The following is a 19,548-nucleotide window of genomic DNA, read 5'->3' as shown; positions in this document are numbered from 1 at the left end:
GGGGTAATGCTTTCAACTCGCAAGCCGGAGTTCGCGGGTTCAAATCCCGGCGTGCGCAAATTCAATTTTATTTTATTATTTTTTTTATTTCACAACTTACCTATGTAAAATAATATGTACTATATTTGCGACACGTTCCGGAGTCGAAGATACTCTCAGTATCGCTCTGGTGTGAGACCACCATTCAGAACTATAAAGTTGCTTGAAATGTCTTTGGCCGTGTTTTGTGACCAGATCTGAATAGCCAGATACTTCCCCACCTTCCTCTTCCCCACTACCTTTAGCCTAACAATATACGCCAATTTGGGTTGACATAGTATCACTGGCTCCAGACGGTTGGGAGCAATTGGGACTCTTGCGCGGTATTCACATTTTTTTTTTCAACAGTACCAACATTCATTGAATTTTATGAGCCATTCTTTAAATTCTAAGGATGAAAAATGGAAAACCAACTTAGAAATTTGATGAATTGTTCAAATTCTCTGAAACAACCCACCCTAACCCATACATTTAATTTTCGCGGTACATCAGAGATCAAATTTCAAATGCCTGCACGGAAAGCAAAACCACTTAAGCACGAGAATAGATATTTCAAAACTGCCGTATCTCTGAAAGGAATCCTAATTGGACACGGGACAAATAAACTTTTTTGCTACCAGAATAGTCCATGTTTTCCAACGCGTGCTCAGAATGGCACTTACATATTTCCGTACACGACGTGTTCAAATAAAAGCTGAATTACATACATATGTGTACATTTACGTTGTTAATAATATTATTAATGATTTCGTGTTTAGAGCTATTTGCGTAGGTTGAAGATGACGAGTTTCAAAACCCTTTAATTATGGCAAAACGGAAATCAAATATCAAGAGACTGTGCAATAATTGGAAAATGGGATCATTCCTACTCACTCAGACATTGGGGATCATGTTAATCCATATTCCGTAACTCAACGTGACCTAATTAAACTACGTGAGCCTGTAAAGGTCTTCATAATCCATTCATATAATCCAACATTACATGAATTTTACGTTTTATAGACGATATAAAAATTAGGGACCTAATTAATCTACACGCATCTAAAGTAAGAATTTGTATTAGAGATTATTATGATCATATAATAAATATGATGTCAACCACTAAAATCTAAAAATTAAAAAAAAAATATTGTTGCTTTAAATTTTAAGTGATTTTGTTACGTTGAAGTGTTATATCAAGGCACCTAAGAAGTCATCTTGTTCAGCGATATGTCTTTTTACAACTGTGTGCTTCATTTATGAACTGTCCATTACTATTCGCAGTATGGACAAAGTCATTGTATTAATTAGAAGTTTATTTTAAATTTTACTTTTGCGAGGCCATAACTTTCTCCACAGTCAATAGCGTGGACCATGAGTGTACTCCTTTGCGCTCGATAAAAGCTGAAGCGTTTTTTTCCGGCTTCATTTTTATTTTAAAAAACAACAAAATTTTATTAAAAAAAGAATAAAAAATCGTACAGAAAAGTTTTATCTCTGAAAAGTCGGAAAAATATACTTGCATCCTCACTCGTATAATATATGCAGTTACCTAAATTTCTGTAAATGGATAAGATCAACAACGAGTAGCGTAGCATGACAATCCTCCCTAACCCAATCACCTCTCTTTACTCCCGCAGGCACTTAAACCAGGGTAATCCGAGTGTTGATGGTAGAAAACAAACTATCGAGTTTATGCTGTCGTTTAAAAATATGATATAAAAATGTGCCGAGGGTAAATGTAGTTTTTTTTTAATGGCTTCAGATTCTTAAAAAACGCATTACTACTGGATGTATTCTATGTAAAAGAAAAAAAATATATATATGCGCATGAACCGCTAACACAGATACACCCCAAATTACACTTAAAATTGGAGGGTTTATTTGGTTTCCTCGAGAAGCGTGAAAGAAAAATATCAGAGTTTTCCAACTTTCTTTCTCGGTGGGTTTCTGATGATGGAACCACACCCGAATAAACGGATTAACGTACAGAGCAACTTCTCAACCAGAATTACGATTTTTTGTTTGTTCAAAACTTAGTTAGCTAAATGTATTTATAAAATCCCTAGAGTAAGTAATTGATGTGTAAAACTGGTGTAACGCAAATCTTTTGTCAGATTTTTTTAGACGTATTTGGAAAATTCTTAAAGTATCTGTTTGAAGATAATTAAGCTTCTATAAATTTAAAATTCGTACCATGTGTTATTCAGTACAAAATTTTATTTACAATGATGGTTCAAATAACAACAGATGTTGCTTTTAAATCCACTTTGATTTATATTTACACAAGAATTTTAGAATACTCTCTATTCTGTCGCCTCTACATCTTAGGTAGATGGCTTGAATTGTCTTCCCTGATTGCTGCTCCTTAACTTGTTGTAGAACACTCATTCTTTACAAAAACGAAAAAAATCTCTGTTTAATGGGCCATTACTATAAAATAACGCCTTTAAAAAATAGTCAAAAATCATGTTATCCTTCCTAAATAATCATTCGTAATATGTTCGGGCGTGTTTCCATGTTAAACATTTACTTTATTATTACCATAAGTGGATTTAAGTTTTGGCATTACTAAATAAATAAAAAAGATGAAATTTTAATTTGAAAATGAGTAATATTTTCTGAAATAATCCATTTTTTTGGTCAACAGGAGTGATTTTTGTAATCAGAACACAAAATATTGATTATTTTTGAATTTTTACACGAATCTTTAAACATAGTTATTCCTTCAGTGATGCCACAACTGTAACCACTTATGCTAATGTAAATATTTAACATGAAAATCGCCATAAAACTTTTTGACCTGCTCGGGGGGAATGAACCTAATAGAGAATAGCAACAAATTGAATTCCCATAAAACACACAAAATGTAATGTATATCTAACTCGAGAAAGCTGCGCATAGTGGTATTACATACTATCGATGCACCAACAGTCAATTCGAAATTCTCCAAAGAAACACGACTATTCCATTTATGTACTTGTATTAGACGTTTCAGAAATTTCGGTGTGATTGAGAGCCCTGTGGAAATGATTAAACACCAAATCCCGTCGGTTCTGCCAAACGTCTTCGTTTTGAGAAAAAACAGTGACATTTATGTACTTGTGTATTCCACATCCAAGAAACTGGGAACACTTCATAATCCCTTAACATTTTGTATGGCTTTTTTATAGTTCGTGCCCAAGTATTTATCAGTCTTTTACAAAAGTATTGTTTAAGTCAATTATCTCAATAATATGTGCCACTATTCAGTAAACCTACTTCACTTACTAATTGAGAAAACAGTGTGAATAAGGAAGTACAGCGAAAAAAATGATTATTTTTCGAATTAAATATTCAGAAAAACATAAGATTAATATTTTTAAAGAGATGCTTACTTGTGTAGAGGTGTAGTGGGTGAATTTTCGTAAGGAAACTGACGAATAAAACAAAAACAAAAAAAAACACAGGAAGAACATTGTCGAAATGATAAACGTCGGTACGCAACCTGTATCTTTGGGCATACATGGGGGAAAAAGAGACTGCGGGTTGGTGTTTCAAACTAGTTCTAAAATCTTTTTTGAAACGTTCGATAATATATTATCAGTGTGCCCAAATAAACGTGTCCTCTTTAAAATGATTTGCCAGTACTTACGTTGATACTATAAGTTTTATGGTATTACATATATATTTCATCATACAAAATATAATCCCGAAGACAGCGAAATGCAGAACATTATAGAAAGATTGGCAACTGTATGGTTTAAAACCAAAATATGAGGCTCTTCACACTTCAAATCGGCCATAAATATAAGGAAACGTAGGAATTTAAACAAAAAACTGATATCTTAGTAGAGTATTGGGAAAAGTATGCTGGAGTTACACATCTTCGGATCTACCGGATCTGCCCTGATGATGGACACTGCAACGCTGTCCGAAACGTCGGCTAAAGAAGGAGTTAGCGCAACACGGCATAACACCCCAAAAACAAACAAAAAATATGCTGGAGTTCTTTATTACGACGATTCTTTGATTTTCCTTTCCAGAAACCTCTTTTCCCAGCCTCTCATTTGCTGTCCACGAAGCTATGTCTTAATCTGCCTAACGGACTAGCATCAGATGATAATTATGTAAACTATCATATTTTCACTTACTTTTTTTAACTGGATTGTTCCCACGTAAGTGAGATCATTTCTAAAAAACCAGTGTAAATAAATAAATCATGGTTACGTTCTCTTGTTTGGCATGCATCACAAATTCATCTTAGTTTACTGGCTCTTACACTGCGGGTAAATTACTATCTACTAAATGTTTAAAATTGTTACTATTTTAGTGTAATCTTAACTCAAAATCAGTTATATCCGCTAGTTCTCAGGTCATGACATTTATATAAATATAATTTTTCTGAAATTCTAGATGAATGCAACTTTTTTTAGATTACGATGATGTTTTATGACATTTTTCTCTAAACTATATGAACTGTTTGAACTTTGAAGTCAAAACGTAATATTTTGTACTTGTCTTATTAGAAAAATAAACGATTCTTGTATCTGATCGACGTCAAAATACAAAGAGGACAAAAAATTTGTTAGTTATTTTAAAAATAACACTCACAGCACTGTGTTTGTAATTCCACAACATTGTAATATATTACATGGGTTCATCAAAATGGATCCAATTAAGCGAATTTTCAGCGATCAGCTGGTTACAGTCCCGGTGGGTTGGGCAACTGCCTACACCGTCACCTCAGTTGACGGAAACGAGATTGTTATAAGCAAGCCTAATACGTCGGGGGACTCATGTGTACATACAAGCAGGTTTATGGAGCTCGCGCCATGTCCTTTACATTTCCATTAGATTTGCATAAGTAACTAACCTAAATTACCTGAAATCAATTCAACACCAATTGACCCTAAAACTGGCAAATTATTAATTCGATTGACGGTATCACAAAATGTTTCATGAAATGTTAACTTTTCATAAAATTTTTGCCTTTTTTGTAATCGAGCGATGCAGAATTCCGGGTGTTCGGTTTTCGATTTAGTTTATATCATACCTCCAAATATTAATACGGATACATATCTGCTTACTGTGGTTTAAAGCCAATTAATTCACTAACATTTCACTGTTCATTTTGTTCCTATTTAAAAAAAAGTAAGTTAAGTTTTATAAAAAACAAAATTTAATTCGTAAAAATCAACTACCTAAATGTGGGTAGGCACATTAACTCCACACAGGAGGCCCTGAGGAAAATAATTTCCCTCAAGGCCTATGTCATCTTTGAGGATGCTGTGTGGAGGAAATGTGTGAGGGGTGGGTAGGAATCTAGGGATAAGTGTGTCCAGAAGTGACAGACAAATGAATACATCCCACCCACTGCGGCGCAAGACAATTGGTCGAGAGACCAGTTGTAGAGGTCAAAGGATCTTCCCTAACCAGCCTCTACCGATGTGGCGCACCACACAGTTGGTGGGCAGCATCCTGAACTCACCTCACCCGATGAACCAGGGCACCCCTGCTAAATTACCAAACATGGCGAACCACTGGGGGTTCAAATCTGGGGAATCAACAAAATGCAAAAATAAATAAAAAATGGCCTGCATTTCCTCATTTTAATAATCAAATCCGTGATTTTTCACAACTCTTCGTGAAATCTAGTTCAAGTGTTTCTTTTGGAAATATTGTTAATCGAGAGTATAAGAACCTTCAGGAATTCCAAAAATCAAGCTTTGTTGCTCCCTTAACCAGGTTTGGTTTATCAGGCAAATCAAATCATTTTTTCGAAGTCAAAAACGAGCGAATGATTAGGTAAAATAATTAAAATGTACTTGATTTCTTTATTAATTTATGAAAATTATTTGTTTAAAAATACATGTGCTCTGCCTAGTTAAAGGTTTAGGTGAAATACGTTCAAAAAAAATTATTAAACTCCCCATTTCATGCATGTTAGATACCTTCTATTTTTTTACTGCGATACGTCCACGTGCTCCGGGTAATAGGATTTTGTGTTTCGTTACATAAAAAGTATGTTTTGGATTTAATATTATGTATTAAACTTTGTATATAACGATGTTATGAAATATTTAAGGTAAAGCTTAGTGCCAAATCACTATTTTGATTAATCTTTATAAAGAATTGGTGTATATTATGAATACCACAAAATATGCTTCAGATATATTGAAGATTTTCTTATCGCTTCGCTTGAGTAGAATACAAATAAAAAATAAATTACTCAATAAGAAATATAAATGCAAACTACTAAAAATTATTTTTTTTCAATACAAATGTATGAACGCATAAAGGAAACAACTTTAAAAATACAGTATTATAGCTAAAATTATCTGTGATAGTTTCACTTGATTAACTTTTTTTGTTTTCTTATACAATTATTTACAAAATAAATAAAAACCGGTTTTTTGCTTGAAATCGAACGTTTCTAGACTCCGTTTGTCAAGCGATTTTAATGCCTATTACCTAAGATATAAGGTATACCAAGAATATACACATTTTTGGCTTGTAGCTTCCTCTTAATAAAGCTTCTGCCAGATTACCAAGCAATGCCTACGTAAACACTGCATTAAGAGATTGCACATTGCAGAAACAAGCTTCTTTATATTACGTGTGAAATGCTGCTGTGAATTTGATGGCCATTCTATGTGTAGTAGTCTCGTAAAGTGTCTCCTTTGCTGCAATACCACAGCACACGGGACACCTACAGGCAGAAGTAGCGAGCCACTCACCTACCTGGTATATATATACCTGGCTTTGATTAATCGCTGGTTAGGAGTACCGCCTTTGCATTTCCATACTTTCGAGAACAAAGCACCAGTAAACAAGAAATTCAAAGTGAAATAAAGCGCCAGTGGCGGGAGAAGCTTTCAATATTGTTAACATCATCCGACAGTTTTGTATGTGGCTTTAATTTATTTTTATTTCGAAGGACTGACAACAAAGAAAACGTACGGTAAAACAAAGTGGATTACTGAAATTTTATAACACGTAAAGCACATTTCAGCATAAAGCAAATATTTTTGCTCATACTATAAAATCATTTTTGTTTAATTCCTTTACATTTTCATACAGGAGTATGTTCACAAGTTATCAATAAACTGATGCGGAAAACTGAAACCCTTTTCTTACAACCACTATAATATATATATATAGAATTCTGTTGTTTAATATACAGATGTTTTAAGGTTTAATTTGTCAGTGTGTATATGAGCTTATAATTAGAATAAAATCCTAGTCTATCTTTAAAATATCAAAAGTTCTATTTTAAAAATAACTTTATATATTCACACGCGGTTTTGAGTTTCAATCAGCTATTTTTAAATAACCAAATGAAATATATTTGAAGTTCAATTTTGTTTTTGGGAATGAATGAATATAAATCTTGGACGCAGAAATAAACCCACTTCCCTCCATATGATCGAGCTGAAACTAGACAGATAGACTCGTTGTCGATGTCCATGCATTTTTTTAATTGGTGGCAATCACGGTGGACACGCAAACATGTACGCATTTCTCTGAAATTGGATGACATTACAACAGTTAATACACGAAATAAATATCAATCTTACCAGATCGGCATTTGGGGAGGTTGTTAGCGCGCTCGGATCCAGTCCCTCGAAAGCGACTAGAGCCGACTGGGACGGGATGCTGTGTAAACACAGTAGAACTTGTTTATAATTCACCTGTTTTTTTTTTTGGAAATTTTATGATAATATACTGAATATATAAAACAAAAACCAAAATTAAAATGGAGTTTTACAAATTTAACTTTATAAAAATAAATAATATGGTAATAACATTTCGATTAAGAATTCAAAAATTGAAAGAGAAAACTGAGATATTTCCATAACGTCAAAGTTCACTTTTTGTGAGATTAATATACATTGATTGAGGTATCAATAATTTTAAGAAAAAACATGTAACTTAATTACTGTATTTTTTATTTACCAATTTTTTGTTCATACAGTATCACCAATAAAACCTTAATAATAGTAAGTGCGTATTCACTAGTTACAAAATAGTCTTAATACTAATGTCTATTTCACTCGGTATAAGCAGTTTTTTTTCTACGGGTGTCTACGTCATTTCACTCGGTAATTCGGCCATTAATTTGAGTGCGGTCGTACTGCAAAAACAGATTGTATGATATAAGGGTAGTTAACTTTTACACATCTGTTTAAATTACTTTTATGCGCGGCACTGATTCGGTCTCGTTAAATTGTACAGAAATGGATGCACAAATTGTTTCTGTACAACGGCACTGAATTTCCTTCCGTCAATTTGTACACGGACACGGAAATTCATCTGAACAATCGCGCATGGGCTACAATACGAATTTTACTTCGTGGTCTTCATGTCCTTCCCGGAGGTAGGTCGAGGTCCTAAAACTACAAGTAGGGGGCTTCCACGCTCAGGCAGTCCGTGGTAAGTTTGGCAGCTACTGGTGGTAACGGGACTCTACAGCTCCGGGTAACTGATCTGTTACTCCCAAATTCTTCCTTTTGATCGCGTTCAAAGTCCACAATTGACTCCTTCAGTCACTCGATCTGGTATTTTGGTAGATCTTGATTGGCTCGCTGTTACCTTCAGTTAATTCCTTCCAGCGTTTCTCTGGAGACCTGGGCGGCGTTTGTTTATTGCAGCGGGGTTTTGGCTCATTACATTTTTGTTCTAAGTCCAGAAGCAGATAAAATGAACTATATAACGGACTGTTTGATCGATGAGAAGCTAGCCAAAGCCCATAAATTACTGGCACGAACAACCCATTCGAAGTTTCTGTAACGTATCGAGAGAAGCCTTCTTGAACGGCTCGGCGCTCGCGAGCTTTGGCGTCGCCGGTCACGCGAGGCGTCTCCTCTCGGCGTGCCTCCGCACCTACTCCTCCCGGTGTTAACAACAACCTTCAGGATTCAGACTTCAGCTCTAACGAGAAATCGTTATAGAGATGTTAATAAATAACGGAAAAGAGTTTACAAAGGAGCTACCCTGTCAGCCTGTCTCGGTACAGTGGAAGGGGTTTCTGTGCCAGATCCTCACTAACACTGTTCTGGAGGCCTTTTCTACGAAGCTTGGTTTAGTGTTAGTTCTCTGTAGCAGAATTTGATTGGCCAGGAGGTCGAATCGGAAGTAAAGTACAGGGTGTTAATAATGTTAATTTCAACTGAATTAAAATAAATTATGAAGCGTGGGGGCGGTGCCCTGTAATCACGATAACAATTTATGCTTTTTGTGACATGCATAGGTTTTTTAAATCAAATTCGTTAATTTAAGTAAGCAAATTTTTTAAACATTTTTTGAAATTCATATTAACTGATAATATTAATATCTGCCTGTATAAAGCGCTTTTAAAGTACATTATACGTCAAATTATGCATTTTTAATGTAACTTAATGTAACGCTCTTCTACGATAGTAATACATAAATAATGTAAGTACTTATCCAGTCTTAGGCTAGCTTTAGACTTGTAAGTTTTTTCGTAAATTTACAACTTCTAGCCAATGGGCATATTGCATTTTGAAAATCCAATATGCCCATTGGCTAAAAGTCGTAAATTTACGAAAAAACTTACAAGTCTAAAGCTAGCCTTAATAGCGATAAAAAATATTTCAAGCCGATGTGAATACATTAATATATTTCTACATTTTATTTTGATAAAATTTTTCCCTTTACAAAATTCAAATACATTGCCGAAATGTATGTTAATCATATAAATATTATGTTTTGAATGAGGTTAATAACGATTATTTAGCCGCATATATTATGAAGAAAGCTTCATTACCTTGACAAGGTTACAAATTTTAACAAATGAAATTGGTTTGTTTCTTCGTTCTCTGAATCCATTATTATGTATTTTCATTGGAAATGTACAGCAACCATTTTTAAATTCTATGTAAAACTGAGACCAATGCTTATTGTCACCAATTTTGTCGCTAACCGAGTGTAATCCGGAATTAAGATCAGTGATCAATGACTATTTGATGGTGCGAAAAAGTGGAATATTTCTTTTTTTCAGCGCCTGAAAAATGCTTACGGGGAAGCTATAAAACGGCTAACAAATGTTTTAGCTGAATGCTCAGAATCGTAAACGCCTGAAAAACCAGTGTTTGAGAGATAACGATTTCGGATATTAAGCATTCAGATTTGGAAAATGTGTTAAGGAAAATTTGTAAGTTCGATTTGCCGGTGAGGTGTTCACTTGTACAGGCCACGTCTCGGGAAATAAAATCACGTCACGTAGCTTGTTCATGTTTAGTGGTGGGGGCTGTGGGCTGCAGGCTTTGCCAATTGAAAAGCTAAAAACGAGAAATACTTCCTAAAATATTCATGACGTTTTCGAATCGCTTTCAAAGTTTCCGACTATTTATTCTTAGTAAATATGAATAATTTCGTAATCCTCCAGACGTGAGAGGGAGGCATTAGAATCACAACGCGATAGACATGAAAAATGTAACAATATAAAGTGTTAAGTGTTATGGATGTGGTAGAAAGTATAGAAGGGTGTAACAGTAGAGTGGTATCGGGGTGAGAGCTATATTCCCTGTGAGGCTTCCTTTGAGCGGGAGGCTGGATGAGCTATCGCGGCCAGTTGCAGTGGAATACTTGGATGGCGGCCAGTAATGTACTAATGTATTCATGTATTCGGCATTCGGTATTCGGAACTGCAATGCAACATTTAGTTTGCGTCCGAGGAACGTGAGAAATTTTAGCAACGGAGTCTCTACAATTTGCAAATTTATAATTTTATTTCAACAACTTTCAGCAAGCGCATTGTTGCAGGAACATATTCGCATTTCAACGAAACAAATTTTTAGAGAATTATTTAGTTTCTAACCCTTTTACCATAAGTTCTGTCTCTTTTTATTTATTTTTGTACATAAAGCAATAAGGGTTCATAATAAATACACCATATATTATAATTTATTAATATGCGATATTAACATAACATAATATTACATGTTGTCTATTCCAATGGCGACCAATCTTCAAATAATATTGATTCTTTACAATGATCGAAAATATGTAAAAAGCAAATGACGATCTATATGTTAATTGCTAATGGTTACGGCCTGGCGCAAGATTTACATTAATTCTCACAGTGTCAACATATGAATACGAAGATTCTAGCGTATTGTATTAATTTAAAAAAAATGGATACTTGACGGTTCCACGATCTAAGGTGGAAATTACGTTATGAGCTTAAAACCTAATTAGTTATCCTACACTTAGCGATTAGCTGGAATTTCTAGACTGTTGAATGAAAAGCAATCCAAATTTCAAGATCTCACTGTCCGAGTATTGTTTTCTTTTTTGGCAAAATGAATTTGGCCAATTTATAACAAGATATGTAGTCATCTTAATCTCTAAATAGTATACAACAAAGTCACGTCTGTCTGTTTGTGCACTTAGTTCTTCTAATTTTTAAGATTTTAATAGGGAGAAAATTTTTTCGAAAGGTTTATTTAATAATAATAACATCACATTTATATAGCGCAGTTTTCTGTCATGTTACTTCAAGTGTGCTTTACTGTAACAATGTTAAAAATAATAAATCAGCATTTATTAGTCATTTTCTTAAGATTACACCTAACACAGATCAAATGATATAACACAAAAATGTACAGTATATACAAAGCAATGTCAAGAGAACAAAAAATTACAGAGGAAAGGATTATAATAACTCACATGTCATAAAAAATGTAGTATTCACACAAAGCGACGATAAGAGAAACAACAATAGTGCTATAGCACAGGACAAAACGAGAACATAACAACTAACTGAAACAAAATATTATACAGGAGACAGTTTATGCTTAAAATTGAAAAAATTCTAAGCAGACATTAAATCTAAATAGATAAACCTTATAAGGAGGAAACCAAAACCAAACAATTACCGGAAGCTTGAGATATGGCATTGAAAATAAGTTAAGTTGTATAAATGGTAGGATTTTTTTAAATAATTTTGGTTTTTAAAGGCGGTATAATTTCAGCCAAATTCTGGATACTAGTTGAAGCTGAGGTAAATTTATTCCAAATGAACGGGCTAGTTACACGAAAAGAGTGATCATAGTATACGGCACGATTTGAAGTAGAAAGTTCGATTAGACGATTTACATCTAGATCTGCTGACCTCAGAGTAAGCTGTTTATCGCTTTAGTTTTGTCGGACACATAGTTCCGATAGTTTCTGGGGCCATTCTTTGCAATGCTTTGAAGGTCATGAGTCATTTAAGGCAGATATTAAACTTTATTCTTTCAGGGCATCGAAGCCAGTAAATGCGATCCCTTAGAATTGGGGTTATACGACAGTAGATTCACCAAAAATCCTTCTCGCCGCAGCATTAAAAACTGACTGGATTTTTTAAACTGTTTCTGAGGTAGGCCGGCATACGCATTATTACAATAGTCAATACGTGAGATCAAACGTAACGATCGAATTTATTAGTTAATTTGCTCCATATGAGGGAAAGCATCTCTTGATTTTATCTGCCTTAGATGGAAAAAGACAAAGCTCAAAGCTTTTGAAATTTGCAATTAAAGAGACTGACAATTGTTTATAGTGAAACCTAGAAATTTCTGTTGTAGGAATTATATCTGTATTCTGAATATGGATTGGACTAGAGTCAAGAAGAGCTTGCCTTCCAGGGGAAGCTATTCAAATAAATTCTATCTTTGTCGGATGAAGTTTAAGTTTATTCAGACAAACATCTTGAGACTGTTTAAATGAAGCTAACTACCTCGTTTTTAAGAACGTCTTTTTCATACGGGGAACAAAACTTTAATATCAAATGATCTTCTGCGTAGCCTAGTACTTTAAACCCAGCCGAGTGAATGTGTTGTTCAAGACGATTCGTATAGAAAATAAAAAGAATGGGACCCAACACAAAACCCTGGGGAACTCCAAATTCGATGAGAGTTTCAGGTGATATACATTCATTGAATATTACTGAGGCTACTCGTCCATACAGGTACGATGTCATCCATTGCAGTAAATCATCTCGAACGCTAAATTCGGTTTCAAGCACATTTAATAAAGTCCTATGATCTACCCTTTCAAATGCCGCACTCATATCAAGAACAGATTTCAAACCCAACTTACCTGCTTCCATCCCGATGATCAAGTCAGAAATTACCCTCAAAAGAACAGTTCCTGTTGAATGAAACCGTCGGTAAAAGGGATTGATTTTTGGCAAACAGACCAGCGGAGTTCAAGTACCCCACCAATTTTTTGGCAACGATTTTCTCAGTTTTGATAGGAATGGTAGGTTAGATATAGACTTATAATTATCCGTGCTGTCAGTACCAAGATTGTGGTTTTTTAGTATCGTAGTAATAATTGTGTGCATGGTACAAGTGAATTTACTAGTGACTTCAGGATAATTACGGTAATTACAGGCGCTATATTAGGAAGACATTGTTTTAAGAGCCAGGTACGTATGGTATCTTGAGGGCATTGCTTGTTTAGGCAAGAGTTCACAACACGCATGATATCTTCTTCCGTTACTGCTGCAAAACTAGCGAAGTTACCAGAAAGCGTACTTGGTGCTGCGACAAAAAGCCATCCTAGATCCTACCCCACCAAAGGCCCGAATTTTAAAGTTTAGAGGGTCTTTTTCTGACTCAATTTGCTCACACCAAAAATTATATTTTTTCTGCATGACTTCTTCCTCGTACGCATTTTGCTTGGCAATCCAAAGTTACCAATTGCTAAAAGTCGGGTTTCATCTGTAAAATCTCTCCAATTTCCGCATTTCCTCCTTTTCTGGAGACATTCAGCATAGAACTATTTGCTGTATTTCAAATGCGGCAGACCTTCTCTGTGAAATGAGCATTTTTGTCAAGTTATGTAGTAGCGTAGAGTTATGAAGAATAATTAACTCTTGTACTTTATGTATATAATACATGCGCATTATATTTACAAAAAGTAGAGAAAATTCGATGTTTTGTAATCAAGTCGTAAAAAATACATTTTCGGTCGCTTACATTGCTAACGCTGGCTAAAACTTATAAAATACACCAAAATAATACACTACGAAATTGTATATCTTCACAAGACCTACAGAAAAGTCTACTATGGTATATGACTATACTGTCTATCTCATAGGGATAACCATAAGCAACGCCGGGTACAATAGTATTAATAAAAAAATTAAGCCTGCTAATTTTTGTGTTAAAAAAACTAGAAAAGTAGTCGACCGATATCACTGAAAATTTCAAAGTTTGTTATTTGTGCCATGAGTGTTTAGATAGTGGATTTGAATGCTAGAAGAAGTCGGGGACGCTCGAGGAATACTTATATTATCACTTCACCGGAATGAGATACGGAGTTGAATCAAAATCGATGTAATGTAGTTTTTTAACAATAAAATTGTTATTTAGTAGTAAATGGTGGAAGAAGACAAAGACGCCTGAGAAGTATTGCAGGTCTACAGCTTTTTTATAAATACTATTCATCTGAAAATAAAAATCAATTAGAATTTTTCTAGATAACTCACACGCTTGGTGTCCATCTTGTTTAGGTAGGCACATTAAAACAACCACAAGTAAGACCATTATTTAAAAAGCTTGAACGACTCGGCGGGTATTAAATTCCAGCCGTGATTGTCCCCTAGGGCACTGCGCCCGGCTCTATTAAGATCACATTAATAACTACCTGCGAGAGAAACTGTGGGAATCTGAATAATTCGTGATAATTTAAATTATTCTATGACGGTATTTAATAGCCTATCGCATCTTCTGTCAGCAACCGCACCCAAATGGTCCTGCGTTTTGTTGTTACAATTTTTTTGCAATATTCTTTCTTGTTCTTGTATAAACGCTAAAACGGTGAGTTATGGTATCATAAGATTTATACCTGTTAAATTTATAGGCAAATTCTCATGTTTTTGAGCACGTAGCGTCATTTTTTTCATGATCTATGGAGATTCAAAAAAATAGTCTAATTTCGGTTAATTTTTTCCCTTCAACCAAATATTACTAAAGAACGAAAAGTTTGATAAAATTCTTTGCAAAAAATACTTAAATTTTATAAATATTACAAAGTTTATTTCATGAGACTAAAATTCACAGTTTCTCACATTCATGTTTATTTTAAAACAATTTTATGAATACACATTACCTAAACAATAATATTTCCAAATATACCTATTTACAAAAGTGCTACTGTAATTATATAGGCAAAAACACCATACCATGTGATCTACCCAATGTGTAAAATTTTACATAAGTTTGAAAGCAGAAATATAGTTTTCAAAGTATTTAAACTTCGGAGATGGCTCCGCCAAATTTAATTCAACTTTTTTTACTCAATTTCTTGTAAATTTGGTTTTTACGTTGGGGGCTTAAGGCAACACCTTCTGCGGTAAAGTTGATCCTGAAATGTTCATTACATTTAGAATGCCCTCCCCTTTTCCACCCCGTGTACTTCCTGAAACCCTCAACCCTCGGAGTCCGGAGCACTTAGTTCTTTGGCAATTTCATTTTTTATTGGCAAACTTTTTACCTTAAACTGTTTCTATTCGTCAGCGAGCTTTGTAAGTATAGGTCAGTGGATTTTTATTATGGGAATAACACCCACCGTACCACTGCTTGGAACCAAAGGAACATGCTCACGGCTAATCGTTATTACGTTACTAATATATTTCTCCGCTAATCGCGTAAAACATTAAGTTATGCAAGATTAGGAAACGAAAGTAGGGTTAATGGTACGTAAGAAATAGGGTTTCTTCCATTTCCGCCAATACATAAAGGGTAAAAAATGATTTTTTTGGAATACCGTACAAGCAGCCCACCGCTTCAAACCAGTAGAGCCATGGCACCCCTAAAATTGTAAGTTTTCGTAAGCAAAAAAAATAAATGGGAAAAATTAAAATGATGGGACGGTAAAGGAAGTATGAACCCATCTATTCTGTCTTTTTTGAGTTAATTACTCGGAATTTAAAAACTAATTAACGCTAGTAAATTAATTACAAAAAAAAAATTAACTATAATTATTTACCTGGCCTTAACTGAGATCGTGCGAACCCGTTTTCCTAGCGATATGCTGTTTTGTTTATTTTTTTATCGTAAAAGGTGCTCCCTTAATGAGATTAAAGGAGAAAGCCAGCATTAAATTTTTTTTATTAAAATTTTTACATAGTTATAACCAAATAACGAATATCACTAAGATTTAATGAATCTACTAAAACCCTTCCCTTTTCGTTATCAGTTTTAGATTCGAGGCGGTAAGAACTGATGGAAAATTTTCCATTGAATAAATTTTCACGATTATATTATGGGAAACGTGATGGGCTACGGGTTTGTTGGAAAAATAGGTCAATATGAAGACATTGAATGTAATATGAAACGGGAAACATGCTTTCCGGAAGAACCCAGGCTTGTATGATGTATGTATGTACATAATAATGTACATTGAGTACGAAAACTCAGCAAGAATAATATATGAATATTTCTCATTTCCATTATGTAAATGTATTGGTTATTCATGAATCTTATATTATTATTTATGAATAAAAACATATTTGTTTTGTATAGGATATGGTTCTGCCTCTGAGAACTCTGCTGTAAATATTTTACTGGCGCATGGGTTTTTTATGAAAAATGAAAGGGTTACAACTTGCAACGGACCTTTCGATGGTATTCCTATAGGATTAGTTTAAGCTTGTAGTTTTATGGCAAGTGTCTGAGATACAATACTAGATTAGAAAATAATTTACAATTTTTGGTTGCACATTCGCAATTACATAGTAAATCTTTATGTTACACGATTTCATCTGATTCACAGATCTGTCAGGAATAATGAGCTGTGTGGGTAGCTAAACGAAAATGAGGGATCATTATTTCTGGAAAGCGCTATGTCAGATGAAAACTTATTTTTTCAATGGTGATGAAATGGTTTTCAGCTGTTACGGGCTGTTTTTAGAATATAAAAAAAATATATTTTTTAAATTCTGTTGTCCTATTGAGATTAAAAAATTTCAAAATACATTCTAAATTCAACAGTACAGAATAACAGAAACAAAAACGACTGAACTTTAATCCCAAGAATTTTGTTGCTTTTTCATTTCTATAAATATTATAAAATAAAGTTGCCATCCGTGTCTGTCTATGTGTGCGCTTAGTTCTTCTTAACTAAGCAACGGATTTGTATAGAGTTTTCACTATCATTAAGAAAATTTCTTCCGGTAGGTTTATGTATGTTAAACTTTTTTTTAATTAATCACAAACCCATTAAAATAATTAAAAAATGTAGATATTTCGAGGCTGATTGCGAAAAAAAAAAATTTTTTAAACGAAACTGCCCATCTCAATTGAGAAATTATTTCTCGTGTTTGAGTTGGGGAGTGGCGTCATTATGGTTTATAAGATGTAAATTTTCATTAATTGATATAGCTAAAAATTAACAAATAGTAAATATAACTCAAGTAATATAATAGTTATTAAATTTACAAAACATAAGATATAAAAATAAAAATTTAACTATCGGGAAATTTAAATTTACATGCATTTCTATTTGTAGAAAGTAGAGAAAAGTCAAGTAGTAAAAATATTTTTTTTCGGGCGCTTACATTGCTAAAGCTGGCTAAACCTTATAAAATACATCAAAACAATGTAGTATGGAATTGTATATCTTAAGAAGATCTACAGAATATTCCACGATGGCAAATGTCTATCTCCTAAGTTTATCCCACAGCAACTCAAAACTCCAGAATACCTCTCAATTTCAGAACTCGAATAATAGATATTGCTCCGGATTTGCCATGAATATAATACATAAATTCCCAATTCACCAAAAGCCATCGGCTCGTAATAACTGTTATGTTTCGTCATCCAATTGCAAGTTGCCGAGGTCAGTAACACCGGACGTGATCTGCTTCATTCGGTCGCCGTATTACTTCCGGTGGACACATCAAATCACAAACACAACTGACATCTGTGATCATCGGTTGAACTAATAAATAATATAACTGCCACCATCGATCATTGGTTTGACAAAGCAAAAGGTTTTTTAAATTCACAATTATACTTTATTTCTTTCTTATTTTTTTATTAAATCTCGCATAATGAACTTTACGTCCCGAGATTTTCACGAGTACCCTTGTTAATTTTTAATAATACTTCAATGAGACGAAAAAAATTGGATTGGAAGATTAGATCAAACAAAATGGCGTCTCGTTTCATCCTTAGACATTTCAATAGAGGCGTGTATCAAAGATCCAAAGATCTTAATGGAAATGTGTCCAAGAACTAAAAATATTTGCGCTAATCTTAAAATTCCATCCAGATGGAAAAATAGGGCGAATTTTGTACTGGACAGAGCTATTTGAGAGGTTTTGATAAACCAAAAAAATATAAAATTTAATACCATAATCAAAAATTCAGATTTCCAACTTTGTGTTGTTTTCAACACGGTATCGCCGAGGTTTGCTAATCATTATTAACATATTTTCTTGAAAAACTTAACTTGTTTGAATAAGTGGAATCTAATTACGCCTCTCCTTATTCGATTTACCACCTAGATACCTTGAAAATTTAATCAATATCTTTACTTTCAAATGTACTTGAAGATTGGCGTTAATTAATTTAGAAGAAAACTTTGTTAGACGTTCACGTTGAGAATTAAACTCTAAAAAGTAAATATTATGTAGGAACCTACTCGCTTACATAATAAATAGGAAATGTACAGCAGTAGCTGACTTCTCATATCCACAATAATAACAGAGCCACATATCTCTAGTAAATTCTAGGAAATGTACAGCAGTAGCTGACTTCGTATATCTACAATAAAAACAGCCCCACATACCTCTGATAAATTCTTTCCTTATCGGGAAAACTTCTTTGCGTTGTCAGATACACAGATTTGATCGTTTGTTGGAAACAGAGTCTCTGGATGTTTTATTAAAGGCTTTTTAGGTCAGCGCTGCTTTATTCGTAGTTTTTCCAAACCATACTGCCTCTGACAAAGTTTATGGCATATACCATAATAAAAAAATATTTTAGCCCTCGGATCTGGCAAAGGAAGACAAACATTTTTTCTTTCGAAATATTACTGTGGAATTTTTTTCACATATCTTGTGATAACTAAGATGGGAATGAATAGTTTATTTCATTTTTACAAATAACAAGTTAACAGAGTTACAAATAACCTGAAAATATTATAAAAACTATTACTATGTACCATAATTATAAACGAAAAATGTTGCCTGCGCAATGCTAGGGGCGCAGAAGAATTGAACCTAAAATGTCTTGGTGAGAACCCGACGCATTTTTTACCTGACTTTTTAAATGAAGTAATGTAGTAACGTTATCACAAATGTATTTTTTCATAAACTACGTTTGTGAAAAACACCATGAACACACTGATATATTACCAACTGATATATTATTTTAATTAAAAAAATATAAACATACATCGCTTTCTTAACTTAAACATACACGTAAATAAATCTAAATATATTTTTGTATACTAACTTATTTACATAAGTGCATTTTAATTTTGATCACTAATCTTAAGGCCCCGTAGTGAGCGTTCAAAGATGGTCTC

At 33.8% G+C, this 19,548-nt stretch overlaps 1 protein-coding gene across 14 annotated transcripts in view; it reads left to right on the top strand.

Annotated features, from left to right (window-relative positions):
- Positions 1-19,548, top strand: part of sif (guanine nucleotide exchange factor still life) — a 442,635-nt gene that overhangs the window by 164,602 nt on the left and 258,485 nt on the right. The gene's annotated exons all lie outside the window — the stretch shown is intronic.

Source organism: Hesperophylax consimilis, chromosome 1 (genome assembly GCF_061612785.1).
Source record: "Hesperophylax consimilis isolate HC1 chromosome 1, BYU_Hcon_1.0, whole genome shotgun sequence".
Taxonomy (NCBI): domain Eukaryota; kingdom Metazoa; phylum Arthropoda; class Insecta; order Trichoptera; family Limnephilidae; genus Hesperophylax; species Hesperophylax consimilis.
The sequence above is the reverse complement of the archived record's forward strand: the minus strand, read 5'-3'. Positions and strand labels throughout refer to the sequence as shown.